The sequence below is a fragment of the Thunnus albacares genome, chromosome 24 (assembly GCF_914725855.1).
Source record: "Thunnus albacares chromosome 24, fThuAlb1.1, whole genome shotgun sequence".
Lineage (NCBI taxonomy): Eukaryota > Metazoa > Chordata > Actinopteri > Scombriformes > Scombridae > Thunnus > Thunnus albacares.
This window is the reverse complement of record NC_058129.1, coordinates 81,492-104,251: the sequence shown is the minus strand read 5'-3', so window position 1 is coordinate 104,251 and position 22,760 is coordinate 81,492. Positions and strand designations below refer to the sequence as shown.

At 40.3% G+C, this 22,760-nt stretch overlaps 2 protein-coding genes across 5 annotated transcripts in view; one reads left to right on the top strand and one right to left on the bottom strand.

Annotated features, from left to right (window-relative positions):
- LOC122976517 (protein ANTAGONIST OF LIKE HETEROCHROMATIN PROTEIN 1-like) overlaps positions 1 to 16,681 on the top strand; it is a 46,955-nt gene extending 30,274 nt beyond the window's left edge. For 3 of the 4 annotated variants that reach the window (XR_006400955.1, XR_006400954.1, XR_006400952.1), the window contains 3 exons: positions 3,456 to 3,522; positions 3,802 to 3,942; positions 4,192 to 4,796. The gene's annotated coding sequence lies outside the window, so the exon portion shown is untranslated. Of the gene's footprint in view, positions 1 to 3,455; positions 3,523 to 3,801; positions 3,943 to 4,191; positions 4,797 to 16,374; positions 16,438 to 16,649 lie in introns of those variants that run through there. The other variant, XR_006400953.1, reaches the window with a different exon arrangement.
- Positions 1 to 16,888, bottom strand: part of LOC122976516 (chloride intracellular channel protein 5) — a 31,107-nt gene extending 14,219 nt beyond the window's left edge. Inside the window, exon 1 of the mRNA XM_044345035.1 lies at positions 16,756 to 16,888. The gene's annotated coding sequence lies outside the window, so the exon portion shown is untranslated. The remainder of the gene's footprint in view (positions 1 to 16,755) is intronic.
- Between the last annotated feature and the right edge of the window lie 5,872 nt (positions 16,889 to 22,760).

The following is a 22,760-nucleotide window of genomic DNA, read 5'->3' as shown; positions in this document are numbered from 1 at the left end:
ACTGTCTCTACACACCTGACAGTACATATTTCAATCAAACTTTGACCAGGTCATGTGGGTTAAAAGTCTTTACTTTTCTAAAAATAGACTTGATGAAAATTAGGAAAATAATTTGCTTTACACACAAACTCATCAAGAGTTTTCAGTTTACTAATTGAAATTCAAGTGAATGGGCCCAAAACTTGCATGATTTTGATGCCACAGGTGTAAGTAAGACAGACCTGTCTCACCCTGCAGAAAATTCTCATCCTCACACCGTTGAGATTTGATGCTTCGCCATGACAGAGGAAGTTGCTATAACTTTATTGTAAATGCTCCAGTCTGCACCAAACTTTACATGTTTGATAAGAGTCCCGGCCTGAACACGTCTACATGACATTATACCATTAGTGATGCGAACTGGCTGAAGAGCGCCCCCTACGAAATTTCAGCAAAGCAGCCCCAGCAGCGGGCAAAACAGCGGACAAAGGAAGTGATGTTTATCTCCTTCTTGCACTGTCTGAAAACAGACCAGGTCTGAAGACATCTACATGCCTGTGACAGAAGCCCTTCGATTGTGCGGCGGCCTGACTTGCACAGAGGTGTGAGGGCCCGTTCAACGCTGCTTGCAGCTTTAATTATCTCGCCACTTCAGACCTAAATTTGACCCCCTAAACATGCTCAAAAACTCACCAAATTGCACATCAGGTCTGGTGAAAAATTTGGTAAAATGTAAAAAATTAACCCCCAAAGTACCAAAATATGCTCTATAGCGCCACCTATGTCACTAATATGGCCGCCACGGCCCGTAGGAATGTCGTAGTGAGATTGAACCAAAACTCAATTATTCGTCTCATCAAGACCCACAAATCATACACTGACACCCCTGACCTAAATCCAACAGGAAGTCCACAATACACACATGAAGGTACAACTTTGCACCAATTTTGGACCCCGAACAAACGCTATCTCCTCCAGAGGGCGTTAATAATATCGGCTTCAAACTCTGATCCATGACTTATGACACTGTACTGAACAAAAGTTGTCAAAAGCTTTGTAATAACTTGAACGGTTTAGATTTTATAAGCCCTGAAAGTTGCTGTGCCACATTGCACCTTACAATGTAAACCAATGGGGAGGCAATCTCTGGGCATGGACTTTGTGTCAAACAGAGACTTCTGATGTCTAAATATAAGTCTGACCACTTTCAAACCTGTATCAATGGATTCGCAATGAAATTTCCTACTACAATATGATTTTTAGTGTTTTGGCCAAAGTCATGGGATTTATGAAGATATTTCACAAGAAGAGTACTCTGAAATCCTGCTCTCCAACTGCTTCTGGTGATGTCATTCGTTGTGACACATGATGCAATGCACACTCATTATCAAATTCCAGGAGGAGCAAGAAAATACTTTAAAACTCAAACTCTAATATCTCCAAAACAGTAAAAGATAGAAAACACATGTAAATTCAAGATTTGTAGGTCAACATCTCGTGACTCATTTAAAGTTCAAATGAAGTTTGTATCCAAAACTATGTGGAAGCAGTAAATGATCAAAAAAGTGTGGGTTTGCTCACACTCTCCATTCAAATATATGAGTATTTTTCTGTGTCCAGCTGCAGTTATTTATTGTCTCTCTACACCTGACAGTACACATTTCAATCAAACTTTCACCAGGTCATGTGGGTTAAAAGTCTGTACTTTTCTAAAAATAGACTTGATAAAAATTAGGAAATTAATTTCTTTTACAACCAAACTCATCAAGAGTTTTCAATTTACTAATTGAAATTCAAGTGAAAGGGCCAAAAACTTGCAGAATTTTGATGCCACAGGTGTGAGTAAGACAGACATGTCTCACCCTGCAGAAAATTCTCATCCTCACACCGTTGAGAATTGATGCTTCACCATGACAGAGGAAGTTGCTATAACTTTATTGTGCATGCTCCAGTCTGCACCAAACTTTAAATGTTTGATAAGAGTCCCGGCCTGAACATGTGATGCAAACTGGCTGAATAGCACCCCCCACAAAATTGCCACAAAGCCCCGGCCCTGTATTTTGACACCTGACATCTCAGTGGATTATGTTATAGATGCAGATTACTAGAGAAATAAAAGAAGCAAAATACATGGACGTTGGTTTGTGATTGTGGAGAGCTCTATGTGTGCACACCTCTGTTAAAGCAATTTTATGCTCTCTGCAGTTTTCATTATGGACCAATCTGTATGCTGGAGAAAACCCAAAACAATGGAAACTGCTAACTCAATCAGATGCAAAACAAGGGCAAATTGCTCTCAGCTGCAACACTTTGTGGGCATGTTTGCTTGTCATATCATTACTGCAATATCTTTTGTGAATAGGACCTTGAGATGGGGCAAATAGTGGTTTCAAATGATGTACAATTTATGGTGCTATCAGTAGCTGCAGTCCATTCTTTGTGAATTCGCCCCTTAGCTAGCTAGCATTTTTGGCTGAAATGCTATTCTAGCAATGTCTTTGTCGAGCATTTTAACTGTATCTGAACCGCGCCACTTTCGCATATCCATAGAGTGTTAGATACTAGCAAAACTAGATAAGAAATGTAACTTAATGAATTGTATCAGAGTGATGTCTTCATAGCAAAATAAACATAGCTAACTGTATATAAAGTGCTTCAAACTAGCTCCACCTCCAGCAGCTAACAACTAGTTTACTTGTCATAAGCTATTTGAAACACCTGAAACATAAGAATTTTTTTTTTCTCGCTAATTTTAGAGATAACATTTTAATCTAGTCTAATTTCATTTAATTTACCTGTAGAAAACCGCTCTCTCCACCATGAAAATCCCAGGTAGTTTAAAACTTTAAAATTATGTGCGTGTCCTCTGGAATATTTTTTTCACCTCTAAAACACTCTGCATATGCACACATCGTGTTGGTAGGTCATTCTGAGCAGTAGCTCTATTTGTCAGGACACCAGAACACGATGCAGCCATTACATGACTGGTGGAATCAAGGCATTAGCCACAGTCCGGAGCAGGAGCAGCAGCAGTAGCAGCAGGAGTCACCAACATCACCAGCTCAATAAGAGTCGTCAACATTAAAACACTTGGAGCTGACTAACAACAGACATTACACCAAGCTAGTGTTGTAATTAAATTATTAACATTGATTTCTGGCTGCTCATGAGTGTGTTATAGGAGCATTATATTGTTAGCTAATTGTCTGTTAGCTAACAGAAATCCATAGTTTACCTGACTATGCATTGACTATGTTAAACTGAAACAGCTTCATGTTACAAATCGAACATGTCAACAGGCTTGTTGATGTTACAGATTTTAGCTCTGTATGCTCTGCGCTCAAAGGGCATGTGAGAGCCCCAGGAAAGGATGGTTAATTAAAAAGTAATCACTCTCAGTTAAAATAATGTTTTCCAAGGTCGTACATGGCTCTTGATCCTGATGCTTTTTTTCATCTTATTTCTACTCCTCACAGGTGACGACCACTCCTGCGGATGCCAGAGTCCAGTCTCTCCCTATTATCACAGGTCTCACTGTGCAAGGTAAGATTTAAAATCCACAGACAAAGCCAATTTAGTCAGCTCTTTTGGCAGTTGGGGTTATAATATGTGCCCGTTTTTAGACATTTATATTTATATTTTATATTTATTTTGGCTTAACCACAAGCACCTCAGCAGTCATCTGCTTAGACCTGTTCTTATGCAGTAACTCACACAAACAATACTGTCTCTGTTGTGTAGGTTTCGTAGTTTTCACAGAGAAAACAATACTTTAAGGTAATAGAATTGTTGTCAATTCAGTGTTTGATCATTACTCATCAGGAGAACCTCAACCTGAGATCCTGTGTACAACCAAATGGATGCTGTTGATGGAGACCTGACTTCACCACCACCTTGGCTGTCCTTCACATTTTACAACATGTTCACCGTTGAATATCAGGAGGAAACAACAACATCGCTAGAGTCTGTTCAAAATAATTTCACATCACATCCTACTTTACATTCTTTTTACTTGCATTTTCCCTATTATTGCTAGGACTGCTATTAATATGTCTTTAAAAGTTTCTTAGCGTAGGTAAATAAAATCGTTAGGTGTAACCTATTTTACAAAATCTTACTTCTATATTTGTCTTAAAAATGTATGTTTCGATCATAGCTTGGCTATTCCACAGACAGTAATGGTAAAACATTTTTGTTTTTTGTCATCTACAGTAGTTTAATTCAATTTGCTGAAGAACACAAAGCAGCAGTGGAGGATCAAAGTGAAATCACCCAGCTCCTGACCTGTGGCCCAGTCCACTTGCAAAAGTAGACTGAAGCGGGCTTCTGGACTCTTTATGCAAGTATGTATCCGCAAACACAATTTTAAAGACTCTAAGAACACCTGCCTACCTGGTGAATTGAGGTCTCCCATAGTTGAATATCCATGTTTAGATTACTGAAGAGTGTTTTGTTTCAAGGAAAGTACAGTCTCTAGTATATTGTCAAATTCAGTAAGTTGTTTAACTGTGGCAACAGATTTAAACAAGCTTTTTATATGCTGGATTTTTAATGTTGTCTTTGTAACACATGCTAATGTTTGTAATATAAACAATTAAAAATTTTGTTGACCTTGAATGACTTTAGAGGACAGAAAGTTGCACCCTACTTTTATGGCTAAAGGGGATGTGGTAGAATGTATGTAGTATGCAGCAGGAAGCCATAACTACCTTGTCATGTCACCAGCTCTAACACTATTGAATTGTTTTGGATTTCGTTGTGTTTTCTACAGTTTCACTCTTGATTCATGAAAGCATCTACAACAGCATCTTATTAAAGACACAATTAAGATGATCCCTGACTCTCATGCATTTATTGGACGGTGTTTGGCTTGCTGTTGAATAGTGTTGCCACATAATGAGAACAATACAGTGAAAATATGTCAATCCTACAAGCAAAGCAAGTTTCATGGTAGTAGATCGCATATAGATTCTACATAGATTCTATATGCATCCTCTGCAGAGGAAAGCATGGCCAATGCCACGACAGGAGTAACTCCAGGTGTGGCAGACTGTATGTCAGAGGCGGGTTCAAGACATTCTGGTTCATCACGGCTATCACATCGATCTGGGTCATCAGCTGCTGCAGCAGCCGCCAAAGCACGCACTCACACTGAAGCACGTGCAGTATTTGCACAGAAGGAAGTTGCTATCAAACTTGACAAAATTAGACTGGAGATGACCCATCAGTTTGACCAAGCCAAATTAGAGGCAGACTTAGATATGCTATATCATGAAAAGGAAGCAGCTGCGGCTCTGCCTTAAGCTGAAATACTAGAGGCAGCAGCAGCAGTAGAGTTTGAAGAAGAGTTCCTGAGAAAGTCAAGCCATGGCACCGTATCACAGAGCAGACTGGAGTGTACGAGAGACTATGTTAGGGCACAAGATCACTTTACTGAGAGGGCTAAAACAAACACAGAACTGTCATGCCGAAGAGAGCCACTTCTCCAAAACCATCTTGATTCAGCCAATAGTGAAAGGCTCATACCTACAGATCGCACATTCCAGAAAGGTATTTCATCATATCCAAAGCTAACTAAGCTGGACTCACCTGACCCTCATCCACTTAACTCACTCCACCCTCAACACCATCACCAGCCTGAAGTTTGAGACATGTTGGACTTTGCTAGATTTTTAGCACTTCGTGAACTCGTCAATATTGGTCTCACAGTTCAATGACCAACCAGAGACTTTCAGGGCATGGAAGTCCACTTTCATCAACGCCATTCATGGCCTAGATCTTACAGCTGGTGAGGAACTGGAATTACTCACAAAATGGTTGGGCAAGGAGTCATCTGAGCATGTGAGGAGAATTCAGTCTGTCCATGTGTCTGACCCCAGCGCAGCTTTAGAAATGGCTTGGGTCGCAAATGAGAGAGGAAATAAAAAGGTTTCTAGACGAAAATGATAAAGGGGAAGTTGACTCAGCTCAGAAAATTAGAAACAAAATAACTATGTTGTACTCACAGGAAATTGAAAAAAAGATGATATTTACAAAACAGAAATACTATGAGTCAGGCTCAAAATCAACTAAACCTTTGGCAAGGAGGCTACAAAAACAACAAGCGGATAACACAATATATAAAATAAGGGACCCAGATTCTAAAACTATACAATATAAACAAGACGAAATACAGGAAACGTTTACAAAATACTATAAGTTACTGTACGCACAACCCCATTTAAGGATGAGCAACAAAATGGAAAGTTCCTTGAGTCGCTTAACTTACCTGTTCTGTCAGAGGAACAAAATCAAACATTAATAGCTGCAGTAACTGAGACAGAGCTAAACAGCGCCATCTCCAGGCTCAAAGCTAACAAGTCACCCAGCCCGGACAGCTTTCCATCAGAATGGTATAAGGCTTTTCGACTCGAGTTAATGTCAAGCCTTCTTCAAGCTTGCAATTCATATCTAACGAATGCTAAAATGCCCCCATCATGGAACAAGGCAGTGATCTCTGTTATCCCAAAGGAGGGAAAAGACAAATTAGAATGTGGATCATATAGACCAATTTTGGTCTTGAATGTTGATTACAAATTATACACAGCCATCCTTGCCAGGTGATAGGACAAGATCCTTCCCCAGCTTATACATAATGACCAGACCAGGTTTATTTCACAAAGACAGACTCACGATAATATTAGACGGTCGCTGCACATATTAAACCATATCCAGCAGAACAAACTTGAAGCCCTCTTGGTTAGTCTGGATGCCAAGAAGGCCTTTGATTCAGTGAGTTGGCCATTCTTATACATAGTACTTGAAAAATTTGGCATGCACACAAAATTTGTTAAAGGCATCTGCACGCTATATAATAAACCATCAGCCCAGATAAAAACGGGTACCTTTCAGATACTATTATATTAGAGCGTGGATCAAGACAGGAGTGTCCAATTTCACCACTACTCTTTGTGCTCTTTATAGAGCCTCTCGCACAGTGGATAAGGCAAACCGAAAGTCAGAGGCATCTGCATTAATGACGAAGATCACAAACTGGCATTGTACACCAATGACATATTGATCTATTTAAGTAAACCCCCTAACTCTTTTTTTGAACTAATGAATCTGATAGAAACCTTTGGTAGATACGCAGGATACAAATTAAATGTACAAAAAACGCAAATTTTGACTTTTAATTATACACCCTCAAAACACCTCAGAGAGAAGTACCATCTTAATTGGGATCAGAACTCACTGAAATACCTAGGAATATACTTACCAAAAAGCATCCCAACACTGGCAGAGATAAATTATGGCCCCCTCTTGACAAAAATTAAAAATGACATACACAGATGGAATGCCATCTCTTTCCCTGGTCTCAGCCATAGAATTGATTCTGTAAAGATCAACATTCTTCCACGATATCTTTACCTATTTCAGGCACTCCCTGTAGAAATTTCCTTAAAACAACTCTCTGAACTGAATAAGATTATTTCCAGATTTATCTGGCAGGGTTAAATTCAAAACTTTACAGCTGTCAAGGGAGGAAGGAGGAATGGCATTACCCCATTTTAAGGATTATTTTTATGCAGCCCAGATTAAACCTTTAATTAACATCTGCAACCCAACATTTAATGCCAGGTGGAAAGATATCGAACTCTCTATTATGAAGGATCCCCCAATTCATGCAATATTGGCTCATAAAAATTTGGGAAAATTTACAGACAAGGTACAAAACCCATGGATCAAAGCCCAATTAAAAATCTGGAATATGATAAGAGAAGAATATAAACTGGACCATAAACTACAAATACTCCAATGGTGTGCCTATGATCCTGATTTTAAGCTTAATAAAATGGATCGGAGCTTTAAGTCCTGGATCTTAAAAGGAATAACAACATTCTACTCCCTCACAGAAAAGGGACACTTAAATGACTTTGAAACTTTGAGGAAAGAATATTGTTTTTGATTTTCATAGATATCTCCAAATACGTAATCATTTTGATCATAACATTAAGAATAAAACAGACTTTAATGACCCCATATTGAGGATATTTATTGGTGCCTATCAATCAGATTCAAATAAGGGTGTTATTTCCAGACTTTATAAAGGCCTTATGACGAAAAATACTCCACTCTACAGAATATATTAAAGAAAAATGGGAAAAAGAAGGTACTTTTTCAATATCAAATGAATATTGGCTTGATGTATGTAAATTCCAGTGGAAGTGCACCAATTCCTACATATGGCGGGAGTTCGGGTGGAAGTGTCTTATCCGATTTTTTATTACACCAAAACAGAAAGCATATATTGAAGTGGGGGAATACCAGATGTTGGAGACAGTGTGGACTTCAGGAGGCTCACCACTGGCACATTTTTTGGGAATGCGCTGCGATAAGACCTTTCTGGGTAGAGCTTCACAAAGCACTGAAAAGCATATTTAACACTGATCTGTCCTTGCAATTTTCTACCTTATTCTTAGGAAATGCTGATTTCCAGGTAAGACGACCTGATGAATATTTATTTGGTATTTTGATATCCACTGGTAAAAAAGCACTCACAAGGTGCTGGTTGCTTCCTGAACCTCCCACAATACAGGAGTGGATAGATATAGTAAATGACATTTATGTTATGGAAAGGATCACTTTCTCTCTTCACCTTCAGAAAAATGTATTCATTAAATTTTGGGCCAAGTGGGTCAAATATGTAAAACCTTTACGGCCAGATTTTGTGGAGGAGTGAATAAGTGACACTTTAATGTTGTTTTATTTTCGGAATGACCCTGAAGGAATGACACTGTGCTGTTGTTTCATTTTATTTTATTGTCACTTTTTTCTTTAATTTCTCTCATGTTCCCCCCTCCCCCCACCAATATGCTTTCCAATGCTCACACACCCTCTCTCTCTACCACCATACACGTTTTCCCTGCCAGACATTGGGATTCATACCCTCTCCCTCCACCACCAACTAAGAGACGGCTCACTCCCTCCCTACCACTGACTGAGAACACCTACATCACCTCTCTCCTGCATAGACTCTTATGTACACACTTCACCTCTCCCAAATTGTATAAAGTTCTTTAAGTCTGCTTATTTTTATATTTTCTATTACTTGTTTTATTTTACCTTTTCTCAGTGTAAAAAAGAAAAACCTGGATGGCAGAGAAAAATGTAACTGCTTTTATCTGTATAATACATTCTGCTGCTCCAAAATAAAGAATTTCCAAAAAAAGAAATGGCTTGGACTAGGTTAGCAGAGTGTTATGGCGCACCTTAGATGATTAAAAATGCACTCTTTAAGAAGCTGGATGCTTTTCCTAAAATCTCTAACAGAGACTACGCCAAGCTTAGAGAACTTGGAGACCTTCTAATGGAGCTGCAAGCGGCCAAAGATGATGGATACTTACCGGGGCTGGCTTATTTGGATAACGTAAGAGGGATCGATCTAATAGTGGAGAAGCTGCTCAATTATCCACAAGAGAGGTGGATTTCTCATGGCATGAAGTACAAAGAGGAAAGTCATGAACACTTCCCTCCATTCCGGTATTTCACCAGTTTCATTTGCCGTGAGGCAAAAGCAAGGAACGACCTTAATTTCTCCATACTCAGTACTAACCCAACAAAAGGTGACAGATTTACACCCAAATACAGCAGTCAGAGAATGCCCATTACTGTCAATAAAACAGATGTCTCTCCAAAAACACCCTCCAACATAGACCCATATCCCAAAGAAAATGGTAAATATTGTCCTATTCACAATAAGCCTCACCCCTTGAGGCAGTGTTGAGGATTCAGAATGAAGACACTGGAGGAGCGGAAAGCTTATTTTAAGGACAATGGTATCGGCTTCAGGTGCTGTGCATCTTCCTCTCACCTGGCATGCAATTGCAATGCTGCGGTTAAGTGTACAGAGTGCAACAGTGAAAACCACAGCACTGTCCTCCATGCAGGTCTTCTCCCTTCAGCCTCTCAAGCATCCAGCCCCTCTACAGGTCACAGTGGGGAGGAAGAAGCCTCATCTTCATTACCATCTGTGAACAGTGCATGTACAGAGGTCTGTGGCAAAGGTCTTACAGCCAAGTCCTGTCCAAAGATTTGTTTGGTCTGAGTCTGTCCAAAGGGTAAGCGGGAGAATGCAGTGAAGATGTATGTGATGTCGACGATCAAAGCAACCGATCTCTAGCAAAGTCAGAGTTCTTTGAGCACTTTTGCATTAACAGCACTGCATCTCCTTACTCACTTGAAACCTGTGCTGGCATCACAGATACAGTTGGGGGTAGAGCTGAAGGTTACCAGATAGAGCCTGTACATGGTGGAGTTTGTCTGTCACTCCCAACACTGATAGAATGTAACAAAATACCAGATAACAGATCTGAGATATCTACACCCGAGGCAGCCCATTACCATTCACACCTGAAGTCAATCGCCCCAGAGATCCCAGAACTGGATGAGAAAGCTCAAATCCTCCTGCTGCAAGGTCGCGATATCTTGAGAGTCCACAAGGTGAGGAAGCAAGTGAATGGACCTCACAACGCCCCCTTTCAAGCTGGACCTGGGGTGGGTTTTAGTAGGTGATGTGTGTTTGGGCAGCTCTCACATGCCAAGAGTGCAATGCTTCAAAACCAGTGTGTTAGAAGATGGCAGGCCCTCAATCTTCACACCCTGTGAAAACCGCATCCATCTCAAAGAGATGGCAAACAGCAAGGGTTTCCTCATTCCTTCAAAGGTGACTCAACAGGCAGAAAAGACGAAGATTACCTCGGACTCTCGGTGTTTGAGCGGACAGAAGACGACAACAAACTTGCTCTCTCTATAGAGGATGAGGTCTTCTTGGGCACCATGGAAAAGGAGCTCTTCCAAGACAAAGCCAGCAGCTGGGCGGCCCCACTTCCTTTTAGACACCCAAGACCACCTCTCCCCAACAACAGAGAGCTCAATCGCCTCTTCTTGCGACGCACCTTGCAAAAGAAGCCAGGAATGAAACAACAGTTCACCGACTTCATTCAGAGGATATTCGAGAATGACCATGCTGAGCCAGCACTTCCTTTAACTGAAGGTCAAGAATGCTGGTATTTGCCAACTTTTGGAGTTTACCATCCAAGAAAGCCTGACCAAATTAGAGTTGTTTTCGACTCCAGCGCACAGTATCAGGGTCTCTCTCTCAACAGTGTCCTCCTAACAGGTCCGGACTTGAACAACAGCCTGCTGGGTGTCCTGATCCGGTTCAGAAAGGAGCCAGCCGCAGTAACAGCAGATATCCAGCAAATGTTTCATTGTTTCACAGTGAGGGAGGACCACAGGGACTATCTGAGGTTTCTATGGTTCTGTGACAATGACTTGGTCATGGACATCATAGAATACAGGATGAAGGTCCACGTATTTGGAAATAGTCCCTCCCCTGCAGTGCGAACATGAATATGGACCTGACACTCGCAAGTTCGTTGAACGCGACTTTTACATGGACGATGGTCTTAAGTCACTCCCTACAGAAGAAGAGGCAATCGATCTGCTGCAGAGAATGCAGGCTCCACTGTCAGAGCTGAATCTAAGGTTGCACAAGATTGCATCCAACAATGCAGCAGTGCTGTCAGCTTTCCCTCCTCAGGATTGTGCTAAAGGCATCAAAGACCTCAATCTTGGAGATGAAATCATGCTTATTCAGCGTAACCTTGGCTTGCGCTGGGAGATCACTACAGACTACACTACAAAGGCAAAACACACTGAACTGTGCCTCCTCTGTGATGTCTCTATTGCCACAGTAGCGTATCTCAGAGCCATCTATGAGGATGAAAAGTGTGACATCAGCTTCATTCTTGGAAAAGCAAAGCTGACACCTCAACACGAACCCACCATTCCCAGACTTGAACTGTGTGCAGCTGTGTTAGCTGTAGAGATTTCATTTTACATGAAATCGATATCAAGCCAGATGAGGTGCGTTTTTTATTGTGACAGTAGAGTTGTACTGGGCTACATATGCAATGAGAGCAGACGCTTTTATGTATATGTACACAATAGTGTCCAGAGAATCAGACAGTCAACGAGGTCCGAGCACTGGCATTATGTGCCTTCTGAGCTCAATCCAGCTGACCATGCTTCGAGATCCGTTCCTGCCCTTCAACTTCAGAATACAACTTGGCTTACAGGGCCAGATTTCCTCTACAAACCATCCACATGTCACCCTACAACTCAAGCCTCCTCCAGAATACAATACCCTACAACTCAAGCCTCCAGAAATAGACTCTGAAATTCACCATCAGCCCCAGGTCACCACATCTTCCACCAGCATGAAAGACAGACAACTTGGTTCAGAATGCTTTGAGCATTTTTCCACATGAGACAGCTTGCTGAATGGAATCGCTTCACTTATCCATGTAGCCTGCTCTTTCAAGTCCTCTTCTGTCAATCTTTCACACAAATGCACTGGTTGGCACCAGTGTGAACAACCACATCTTCAAAGGGAGCTAGTTCAAGCTAAGAATGTAGTCGGCCTGGATGTGTTTGGTCCTTTTACAGTCATGGCATGCAGAACTAGAGGAGGGCTTGCCATAGCAAACTCTGGGCTGTGCTTTTATGAGCACCCGAGCAGTTCATATTGAAGTAATTGAGATGATGGACACTTCAAGCTGCATTAATGCTCTTCGAAGGTTCTTTGCTATTCGAGGAGCTGCAAGGCAGCTGCGCTCTGACTGGAGGATGAACTTTATAAGAGCAAGCAAAGAACTGAGATTCCACAAGATGGCGAAGGAACCTGTGGTACAGAAATACCTCAGGGATCACTCTTGCACATGGGAATTCAATCCACCCCATGCCTGCGGGGCCTGGGAGCACATGATAGGGATGTTCGAAGGATACTGGACTCCATGTTGATGCAGGACAAGTGTCAACCTCTCTCCCATGAAGTTCTCTGCACATTCATGGCAGAAATCTCTTCGATAATCAATGCAAGGCCACTGACTCCTGTGTCTACCAACCCAGACTCACCTTTGATACTTACTCCAGCCATGCTACTTACTCAAGAGGTTGGATTACCTCGTCCAATGGGAGTGTTCTCAGAAGGCAACCACTTCAGACAGAAATGGAGGTAGGTGCAGAGTCTTGTTGACCAGTCCTGGTATCGCTGGAGACGTGAATATCTCCCCACTTTGCAGACTCACCGCAAATGGAAGACAACACAGTCGGACATTCAGAAGGGAGACCTTGTTCTGATGAGAGACGCTCAAGTAGCACACAATGAGTGGCGGGTGACGCTTGTCTCTGAGGTCTTTAAAAGTGCAGATGAGAAGGTAGACAAGATACAAATCAAGGTTTCCCAGGAAGGATCATGCAAGACATTCCTCAGACCAGTCATGGAAGTCATCCTTCTGTTGTCATGAAAAGATCAAGATAGTTAACTAGTTATGACATCTGTAAGGGATTTATTGTGTCAAAGTATGTGCCTTAACTTTTGTAGACAGCTGAAGGACATCTGTACAATGAATCTTGTTAGAGACACCTGGTAGTAGAATTGACTATGTAAAATTTGTCAGGAGGTCATCAAGAGTTTAGCAGTGTTCATTGGTTAGGCTATATGCTTTATTATTTTACAACATTAGTACTTTATTACTTTATTACCCTCTCTCTGTCAAATTCCCACTAGGATATACTGTACTTAAGTTGAGACTGTTTGGTTGTTCGGGAGAATGGCTGTGTGCCCTTCTCCATGCTGGCATGTACGAGTAAAGAAAGATTCATCACTCTGTGTTTTTAATTCTTCAGAAAACTTCAATTCTTAAGAAATTCTCTTACACATCTTATAGATGCCAGGCGGGGAGTGTTCTGCCCCAGGCTTTTTAGTTCTTTTAGCAGTGTTTTAGCACCTTCTAGTGGTGGGTTTGTCTGTACAGGAAATAGTTCTCATGTGATCTGAAATCAGCCCTTTCTACTCAAGAAGACTGAGGAGCAGACACATATATTATCTGCTGCCATCCCTTTGTTTAAGCTTGTGAAAGCATCATCTGTAAGTTTCTGTGTTATTTAATCTCAAATACTAATCACATTTGGTGATATTTGTGAGGAGGATGCTTTTGTGAACTTTGTAAGATATATTCTGTAATTGCTGAGAGTTAATGTGTTTGCCTGTTGTGGCGCTGATATAAGCTAAAAAAGAATGTAGACTGTTGTGAGAATTACATTGTATGTAAAGTGCAAGTGCATTATTATAATTTAATATATATTCATATTAGAAATTCATACATTTTGGTTTATTTAAAATGTATGTAGTATGCTGCAGTAAGCCATAGCTACCCTGTCATGTCACCAGCTCTAACACTATTGAATTGTTTTGTATTTCGTTGTGTTTTCTCATCTACATCTTATTAAAGACACAACTAAGATGATCCCTGACTCTCATGCATTTATTGGACGGAGTTTGGGTTGCTGTTGAATTGTGTTGCCGCATAATGAGAACAGTACAATTACAGTAGTCCTACTGTAAATAAAAACACTGTAAACTTACTGTAACATATTTTACAGTGAGTTTATATTTACAGTAATTAACCGGCAGCAATTGACCAGTAACTTACTGTAAAATAAATTATAGTAAGTTTACTGTGTTTATATTTACAGTAATTAACTGGCAGCAATTGACAACTAACTTACTGTAATTTATTTTACAGTAACTAATTAATTTTACAGTAGCCTAAGTTACTTGTCAATTGCTGCTAATTAATTACTGTAAAAATCACAGTAAGTTTTTTACAGTGCAGTTATAGACAATAAAGACATAAAAGACATACATGCTGTTATTTTTAGTGCTGTAGCTGCCAGTATAACAATAATGAGGATAACATGTACTGTACATTTACATCAGAACAGGGTTTTTTTTCTTGATTTAGCGCCCCCTTTGTTGACAAACACACACAATGTTTTGATGAAAGCAGGTTATGATCTGTCTCTCTCTCTGATGGTCCTTTTATAATGACCATTATCTAATAAACATTGTAATCTTACTTGAGGTCAGTTTTTGTGTGAATTTTTGAGGCACAGAACAGTGTTACAGTTCCTTCATATCTCAGTGGGTGGCAATGGAATCTCTGCTTCATTGCAAACACATGCACACAATGTATCCAGTGTGAGTGTGTTACAGCAGGGATGGAAGGTCTTTTTCACACCCACAGCAGCTGTGAAATCTGTCTTGTTCTCTCTTTTATTTGTGTTGAGTTCATTCAATATGTTTTTTTGCAGGCTGATTTGTTATTAAGAAGCTGTCACTGGTTGTAAATTCAATCCAGAGCAATTTGTCACAAGCCAAAATCTCCCAAGTGTAAGTGTAGATAAAGGTGCTGTATTACTAGACACTGACACCTATTAATAGTTCAACTCTTTCCCTCTTTGTGTGGTTCGCGTGGTTTGTGTGGTAACTGGTGGGGTGTTTGACACATGAATACATTAAAGCCTGAAACATGAACTCAGTATGCAAATGCTGCCAAATCTTAACCATACCACAAAATAATTGCCCCTTCCTCTCAAAGTAGCATTAAGTGTGAATGTCAACAAGCAGGCCCAGACTGGCAACTGGGAGCACTGGGACTTTTCCCGGTGGCCTGGTCTGCTAAATGGCTCGGCAGGCTCGCCACAGGCTGCAGATTTTTATTTTTGACCCTGAACATAACACTGCCCGGACTGCTGTGGCAGCCAGACACAGTAGAAGTAGCGTGTCGAAAGACAGAGAGAGAGGGTGAGAGAGTAGTTGGCAGTTAGTGCGGTTAAATGACTTAGCAAGATGAATGGTGGAAAAAAAGAGGGTGGAGCAGAGAGGGAAAGAGAAAAAAAAGAAAGGTGCTTGCAGGAGATGCCGCTAAATGTGGCAAAATTGACCAAATGGATGCACGCAGGGGACCACAGCGGCCAGTTTAGTCAGTAAATAAACATGCTAGCTAACGTTTGCTACCTAGCTAACATAGCTAATGTTACTGATGATCATTACCCCCTATTAAAGCTGTCAGGAAACTTCACAATCAATAATAAAAGTGGTAGTTCCCTTTCTAATTTCCTCAAAATCATTGATGGCATAATTGGCGTATCTTGTCTAGTTAATGTGGTCAATAATATTTGAAAATTCATGTTTTGGTGAAATTTTCAGTCAGTGAGCTCATACTTTGAACTCATAATTGAAAATTATTGAGACAACACAAAGTCTTCTATCACACTATTCAGGTTACTGTAATTTGTTGAAACTTCCTATTATTGTTATTTAATGTTTATGTTGGTTATAGGACTATTTTAACTGTTGATGAGTAGTGTATATCAGTAAACTGAGTAGGGTATTGTGCTCTTGCTCTATTCTTTGAATAGGTGGAGAGAGTTGTTAACTGTATTATATTGGTACATTAAAAGATATGATGTGCTGTGCTAAGCTATGCTTTTTTCTTTTTGAAGGTGGAGAGAGTAGCATTGGTGCCACAGTAGTACAGAAGCCCACTACTTCAGAGCAACCTGCAGGTACAAGAAAAATCAAATGTATACAGTTTAAGGTAATTTTATAGAAAAAATAGTTTTAAATAGGTGTACTCAAACTTCTGATGAGTGTAAATCAGTTAACTGAATAGGGTATTGTACTCTTGGTCTGTTCTTTGAATAGGTGGAGTTTAGTGTAGTGGTTAACTGTATTATGGTAACGTTCATTAAAAATATGGCACGGCTTCTTTTTGAAGGTGAAGAGAGTAGCATTGGTGCCACAGTAGTAGTAGTGTCGTCTCCCTACTTAATGATATGTACTTTTAGTTTTATTTGAGATTCATAACAGTACATTGTACTAACCGGAACGTAGATTTCCTCCGTCCTCTGCACGGCGTCCTATGCCACAAGGAGCGTTTAAGAGGCGGAGTGTCTTGATTGCGGGGAAGCCATTCGCCTTTTAAATTCAGTTGCATTCCTACTACAGTAATCACGGCAGCCTGAAAAGGCGTCTTTAGACTACCGTAATTACTGCAGTAGCAGGGCAACTAAACTGCCTGATTTTGTTAACTTGCTCAGATTTTGTTGATTTGGTAATTTTCCTTGATTTTTGTGCTTCTACTATGGTTAAGTAGGTGACGTAGTTAAATGGTTTCTTTATTTGTCTGTTTAATTGTGTTTATTGTTGATATATGATCAGGCATCTGCACGGGGTGTTCATTTTGAAAGTTGACCGGATGCTCTATGCTGTTTCTGTGTCTGACTTCCTGCCCAGCTTGATCTGCTCTGTGCAACCATGGATGTATAATAAGAGCTGGATAGGGCACCGCCACTCAGCCTTGCAACCAATTTTTCCCAGTGGCCAAAAAGGATTTTCCCCATAGACCACCATTGTAAAACAGACGTCTGTAAAACTGTTGACAGGACACGTCGAACTGCAAACAACGTCAGTTATAACTCTTTCTATTATGAACTTTTGATTCATGGAAGTTTTATATTTGTAAAACTTTCCTCAGGCCCAGAAAAGCAATTTAAAAATCTGTGACGTCATCACAATGTAAAGTCTATGGGCCGAGCGGGAACTTGCGAGCGGGGCCAGCAGGGGAAACACTACTGCGCATATTCAGTGGGCCACACAACACGGAAGCAAACCCGGAAGCTAGAAACTTTTTTTGGCATATGCGCCAGGCAAGCAATTCCCTTACGACTGAATTGGCGCCATTTTTAGTCAGGTATCCAGCTCTTACAATATATCCATGTGTACAACTTGACACGGCCTCCATCAAAAATAGACAGGGCATGTATCTTTAGCCCGGAGCTGGGATGTTTCTGAAATGTGCCACAGCGCACCCAGTGGGATCACAAGCAAGTCAAGTTTAAAATTTTCCTAGTGGGAGATCCTCAGACACCCAGCTTAAAAAGTGGCCTGACGAGGGCTATATTTCGCGCTATATTTCCCAAATGATTTTCCCACTCCAGCCCTGTCAACAAGTCCACCAAATTTAATGACAAAATACAGTATGTTGTTGGTCCATGCACTCAAGAGTGACACTTTCAAGCATTTTTTGATCTGATGCCTCAATCAGCAAGACAACATCATTTGTCGGTGCCCTCTAAAACTGTTACAGTGCTGAAAATGATGTTACAACGCTATGTTTAAGGTTTGATTAGGTTTAGACACAAAATGACTGTGTCTAAACCTAAATGATGGTTAGGTTTGGGGAAAAATTGTGGTTTAAGTTAAAATAACTACTTTGTTAAAGATCCCCTCCAGACATGTTTTAAGACATCTAAAAATACTTTGAATGATAATGTATATATCATGTTTTTTTTTTAACAAAAAAAGTTAATTTACTTCATTAAAAATTCTTAAAATTACATCTATTGTTTTTTTTCCCTCATTGATAAATCCAGAATCCATGAATCTACAAATATTTTTTCATTTCAAAAGTGGCAAACTGCTGGACATAAGATGTCTCCTACTTCTCTGAACAGTCCTTTCTCAGTGTATGTGCACTGGAGGCTTTAGGTTTCCACACCGTATGTTGTACACTCAACCATAATTGGATCTAAAATAGTTGTGATGTCATAAATCATGCTCACTGGTATAAGCCCTAAATTGTGAGCAGTACAGAGAAACATTCCCCCTTAAGCAGATGAATGTGAAAACAACTGCACATACATCATTCTGCACAGTGAAGCTCAAACCGCCAAGTAAAGTAACTATGAGCAAACCACATTTTTTCAAGGAGGGGGACTTTAAAGTTAGGCGACCTTCATCATCATGGTTACAATAATAACCTTGTTAAGGAATTATTGTGGTCCACTATAGGAGCTGTAGATGGGAAGGAAGCAAAAAAAAAAAAAAACAGAAATGCAATGTCCAAGAGTAGAATTATAGTACGTGCAATTTAGAAATAACAAGATTAGATTAATAAGTGCAGTAAAATAAGTCCAAAGACAGTAGGTCCATGATGTTTACATCAGTCTAGTCCATGAAAAGGGGGGCCAGGAAGCGGGTGAGGCTGAGGACGAGGATAAGTAGACTGGACAGCACAGGTCAACAAATCAGCAGTGATCACTGCAGTCACTGGAACAGATGTCAGCTGTCAGATCAGCTGTATACATTAAAAACCCAGTAGGCCTTTATCATTCAAACCTTGGTCATTGCTGAGATTGGTTCCTAGCTGTTAAACATAATGTACATGCAGAATTGAGTGTGAGGATGTGTTATTTCCAGCACCGCTGTGCCCAGAGCTCTAAGAACCAAACGGCTAATCAGCTTACAGAGTGAGAATGTAGAGATTAACCCTGCATGCTACTGGCAACAGCATAGCACCACTACGCCATTCATTAATGCCCTAACTTCATTCCTTCAGTACATGCAAGACAATGACAGAAAATACCCATACTCTATTTAAGTCAAGATTTTGTTGGTGTAATTTGACCATGTCATTTTGAAAGAACTGTTTTCTAGATATTTGATGACTGATTGATCTAATGTTTCAACCCTCCTATACCTCAAGTGCTATTAGCTACAGCAACACAGAGGGACACTTGAACCTTTCCATAATATTTCCATCTACCTCAGGCTGTGCCGCCAACAGTGTACCTGACAAAGGAGGCCTTTGTTTGAATGTGAACTCCCATGGAGAACAAGGTGGTTGTGTGTATGTGTGAGTAGAGGCTCTCAGATATTAGTGCATTTTTCTTGGCGTTAAACCTCTCTGCTGGCCCTCAGCATGCTGCACTCCTTTATTCTCACCTCAGTGAGGAATGTGCTGCTGAACCAGAGAGAGAAATGATCTGGTGTGTGTATGTGTGTGCATTTGCAAGTTATGGATGATCGATGATTATTATAAGCTTCAGAAGGATATTGTATTGGGTTACACTATATTATAATATTGTATTCCTATTATTTTGTCCACAACCTTGTAAAATGTAGGCTACCATGCCTGATGGATTAGGATATCACTATCTTAATTGGATAAGGTAAGTAGATCAAGATGGGGTTTCTCTCTTACTTGCTCTCTCTCTGTATCACGCACACACACACTCACACACACATACACACACACACACACACACACACACACACACACACAATGATAATATAGTACCCATACCTATGCTAGACATACAAAAGCACATAAACTCAACATTTCAGCCTCACTCTTCAAATTTATGCTATTTTTAGACTAATTTTGAAAATAATTGTGTGTAACATTATGTGCCTATAAGGGCAGCATCTAATCGAAATAATAATAATAATAGTAATTCACACAATCATTTTTTGATTTTAAAAAACTTGTCATTGACTTCATTGACTCCAACCTTACAAAAATAATAATACATTTTATTCATAGAGCACTTTTCAAGGTAATCACAGGCACTTTACACTGAAGAGGAAAAATATTATATATAAAAATACACTGAAGGCAAGATAACACACTGAGCACACGAGGTAGCAGGCAACATTAAATCAAGAAATTATCAATGATAAGTTAATGTTGTCAAGTCCTGAATATAATAAATGTATTTTTGTTCCCAAACCAAAATCTTATTAAGTATCAGCAAAAACTACCACCCTCTTTAATATTAGTAGACAACATCATATGTATCTACATCGTAGACTGTAAAAAATATGGACGTAGTCATCGTGATGTCACCCATTGGTTTGTGAACTGCCGTTTTGAGGCCTTGAGTTTAGCGATTAGACCATCGCCATCTTGGATTTGACTGTCACCATGTTTGATTTTTGGAGCCAGAAGTGATCATATTTGGATGAGAGGCTGGAGCTGACCATAGCACTAGCTGCTAGCTTGGTTAGCATGGTACATTTACAATCTATGGTAAACAGTGATAACGCTAATGCTAATGCTAATTTCCGCTAGCGAAAAACAGGCCTAAAACATTGATTCCTTAGAGGATCTTTTATCACAACCAAATGCTGAACAAGATTTTTTTAGGTGACCGGAATGTTACAGCTAACTCTTATGAACTGAAAACACACTGTGAAGTGTGAATATAGTATCTATGGCACATTGTGCCTGTTAGCTAGCACAAGTGTCAGGTGGCTTTACACAATACTATTTGTTTAAATTGCTGCTGCTGGTAGAATAGCTTCCAGCTACACAATCAGTTCTATTGTTTATTATTGAGTTTGTGACCCAGAAATTGTCCCAAGTCTACATTGCTCAGAAACCTAGTCTAAAGGCAGCCATAAACACAGCTGGCTCACATTTGGTTCTCCAGTGCCAGAGCATGGGAGTGCACTGAGAATCAGCTGCAGATAGACTAACTCAGCTGTCCCTGTGGCCAGACTGGTGTTTCTAGGTCTGATACCCAATGATACAATACAAGTTTATGTGGATCTGGTATGAAGCCCATTCAAGAGTTTGATTCTGTGTCAGTAGTAATTCTATATCAGTTAGAAGGATTTCAGAGCAAAAATAGTGCTGTGTTGAAAAACATTTTGTGTGCTGCTTTGCTTCAGGTATCAATAAGTTGATGAAACAAACCAGGAAGTCCAGATTTAGGGCCACACACACCAGCAGCATCTCAATACTCTTCATTTTGGGTTGAAGCACGACACCGCATTGTCATACACCATGTTCTATTTCCAAGCGTCGGTACACGTCAGCTCTCGAGAAAATCAGTAGTTTTGCCATATATGCTCCCTGGATCATCACGTCCCAGCTCCTGTTACCTTGACAACCTCTGTTGTCTGTATGACATATTCTGCATGTGCTGTGGAGCTAATTGAGTTTTAAGGCTTATCTACCTTTGCCCTTAGAACAAAGTACACACAAGAGTGTTTTCACTTTTGTATGTGTTTTGGTATTTTCTAGCATTTCTGGATTTGGAGCATTTCCCTTAATGTTTGTACTTTCACTCTTGTAAATGCTTTGTCCTTTGGAACCCCCGTGCTTATCAGACATCAAAACACTGCACAGTGTTTTATAATACTCTTTTATCATCCATTATGCATGGCAAATACAAGGATTACGCCATCCACAATACAAAGTAAACTACCAGAAATGTGGGTTTTTGATTGGCCTATGCAGCGAATTTCAGAAGATGAATTAGATGGGTTCAGTATTTCTGCCAAATGACCCTGTTTTTTTGCTAGAGGCCTCTGCATTGGGACCCCTGCTCTACCAACCCAGTGGTCTATTTGAAATGAATAAGGAAGCTTTGTATTTTAATCTGGGCGGCCTGACCACAGGCTTAAATTATACTCATCGTCATCTTTTAAGTATGGTCTTATTGCTGTCTTTTATATTGTGATAACGTCATTTAAGGTGCTAGAGCCACTAAAACCATTATAGTCTGTGGCCTTGACCAAGGAACCATGAAAGCATCCTCTTTTCTCAATGTATATAAGGTGTTATTGACTCAGGGTGGACATACTGTATGTGTACAGTCTGTGTATGTTGGAAAGGCTGTATGCATATGTTTCATTACCTTAACATAAAGTGAGATCTCATACTCCTGGTCTTGGGATGTTCTGCTGTTCCTGCGCAAAGGAGGCAAAGGGCTCTCCACCCTCCTATGGGAGATCAGTTTCACCTCCTCTCTCCTCTCTTCTGTCATCTCCTCCTGCTGGGGGATGTATGAATGGCCATCCTCCAGCAGCACCACTCGCTTTTTCTTCACCTGCTCATCCCTCTTTTTGGGCTGAGATTCGTCTTTGATCACTGACTTCAGCTCTTTTATCCAGTCCTCCTTCCTTGGTGGACTTTTCTCTTTTGTCATTGGTTCTTTGTTCATCCATTCCTTTCTCTCCCTCTCAGATTCCCAGATGTCTTTTTTCAGAGGCTTCAGGTCTTTCCTCCAATCTTTCATTTCTGGAGCTCTCTCTTCCT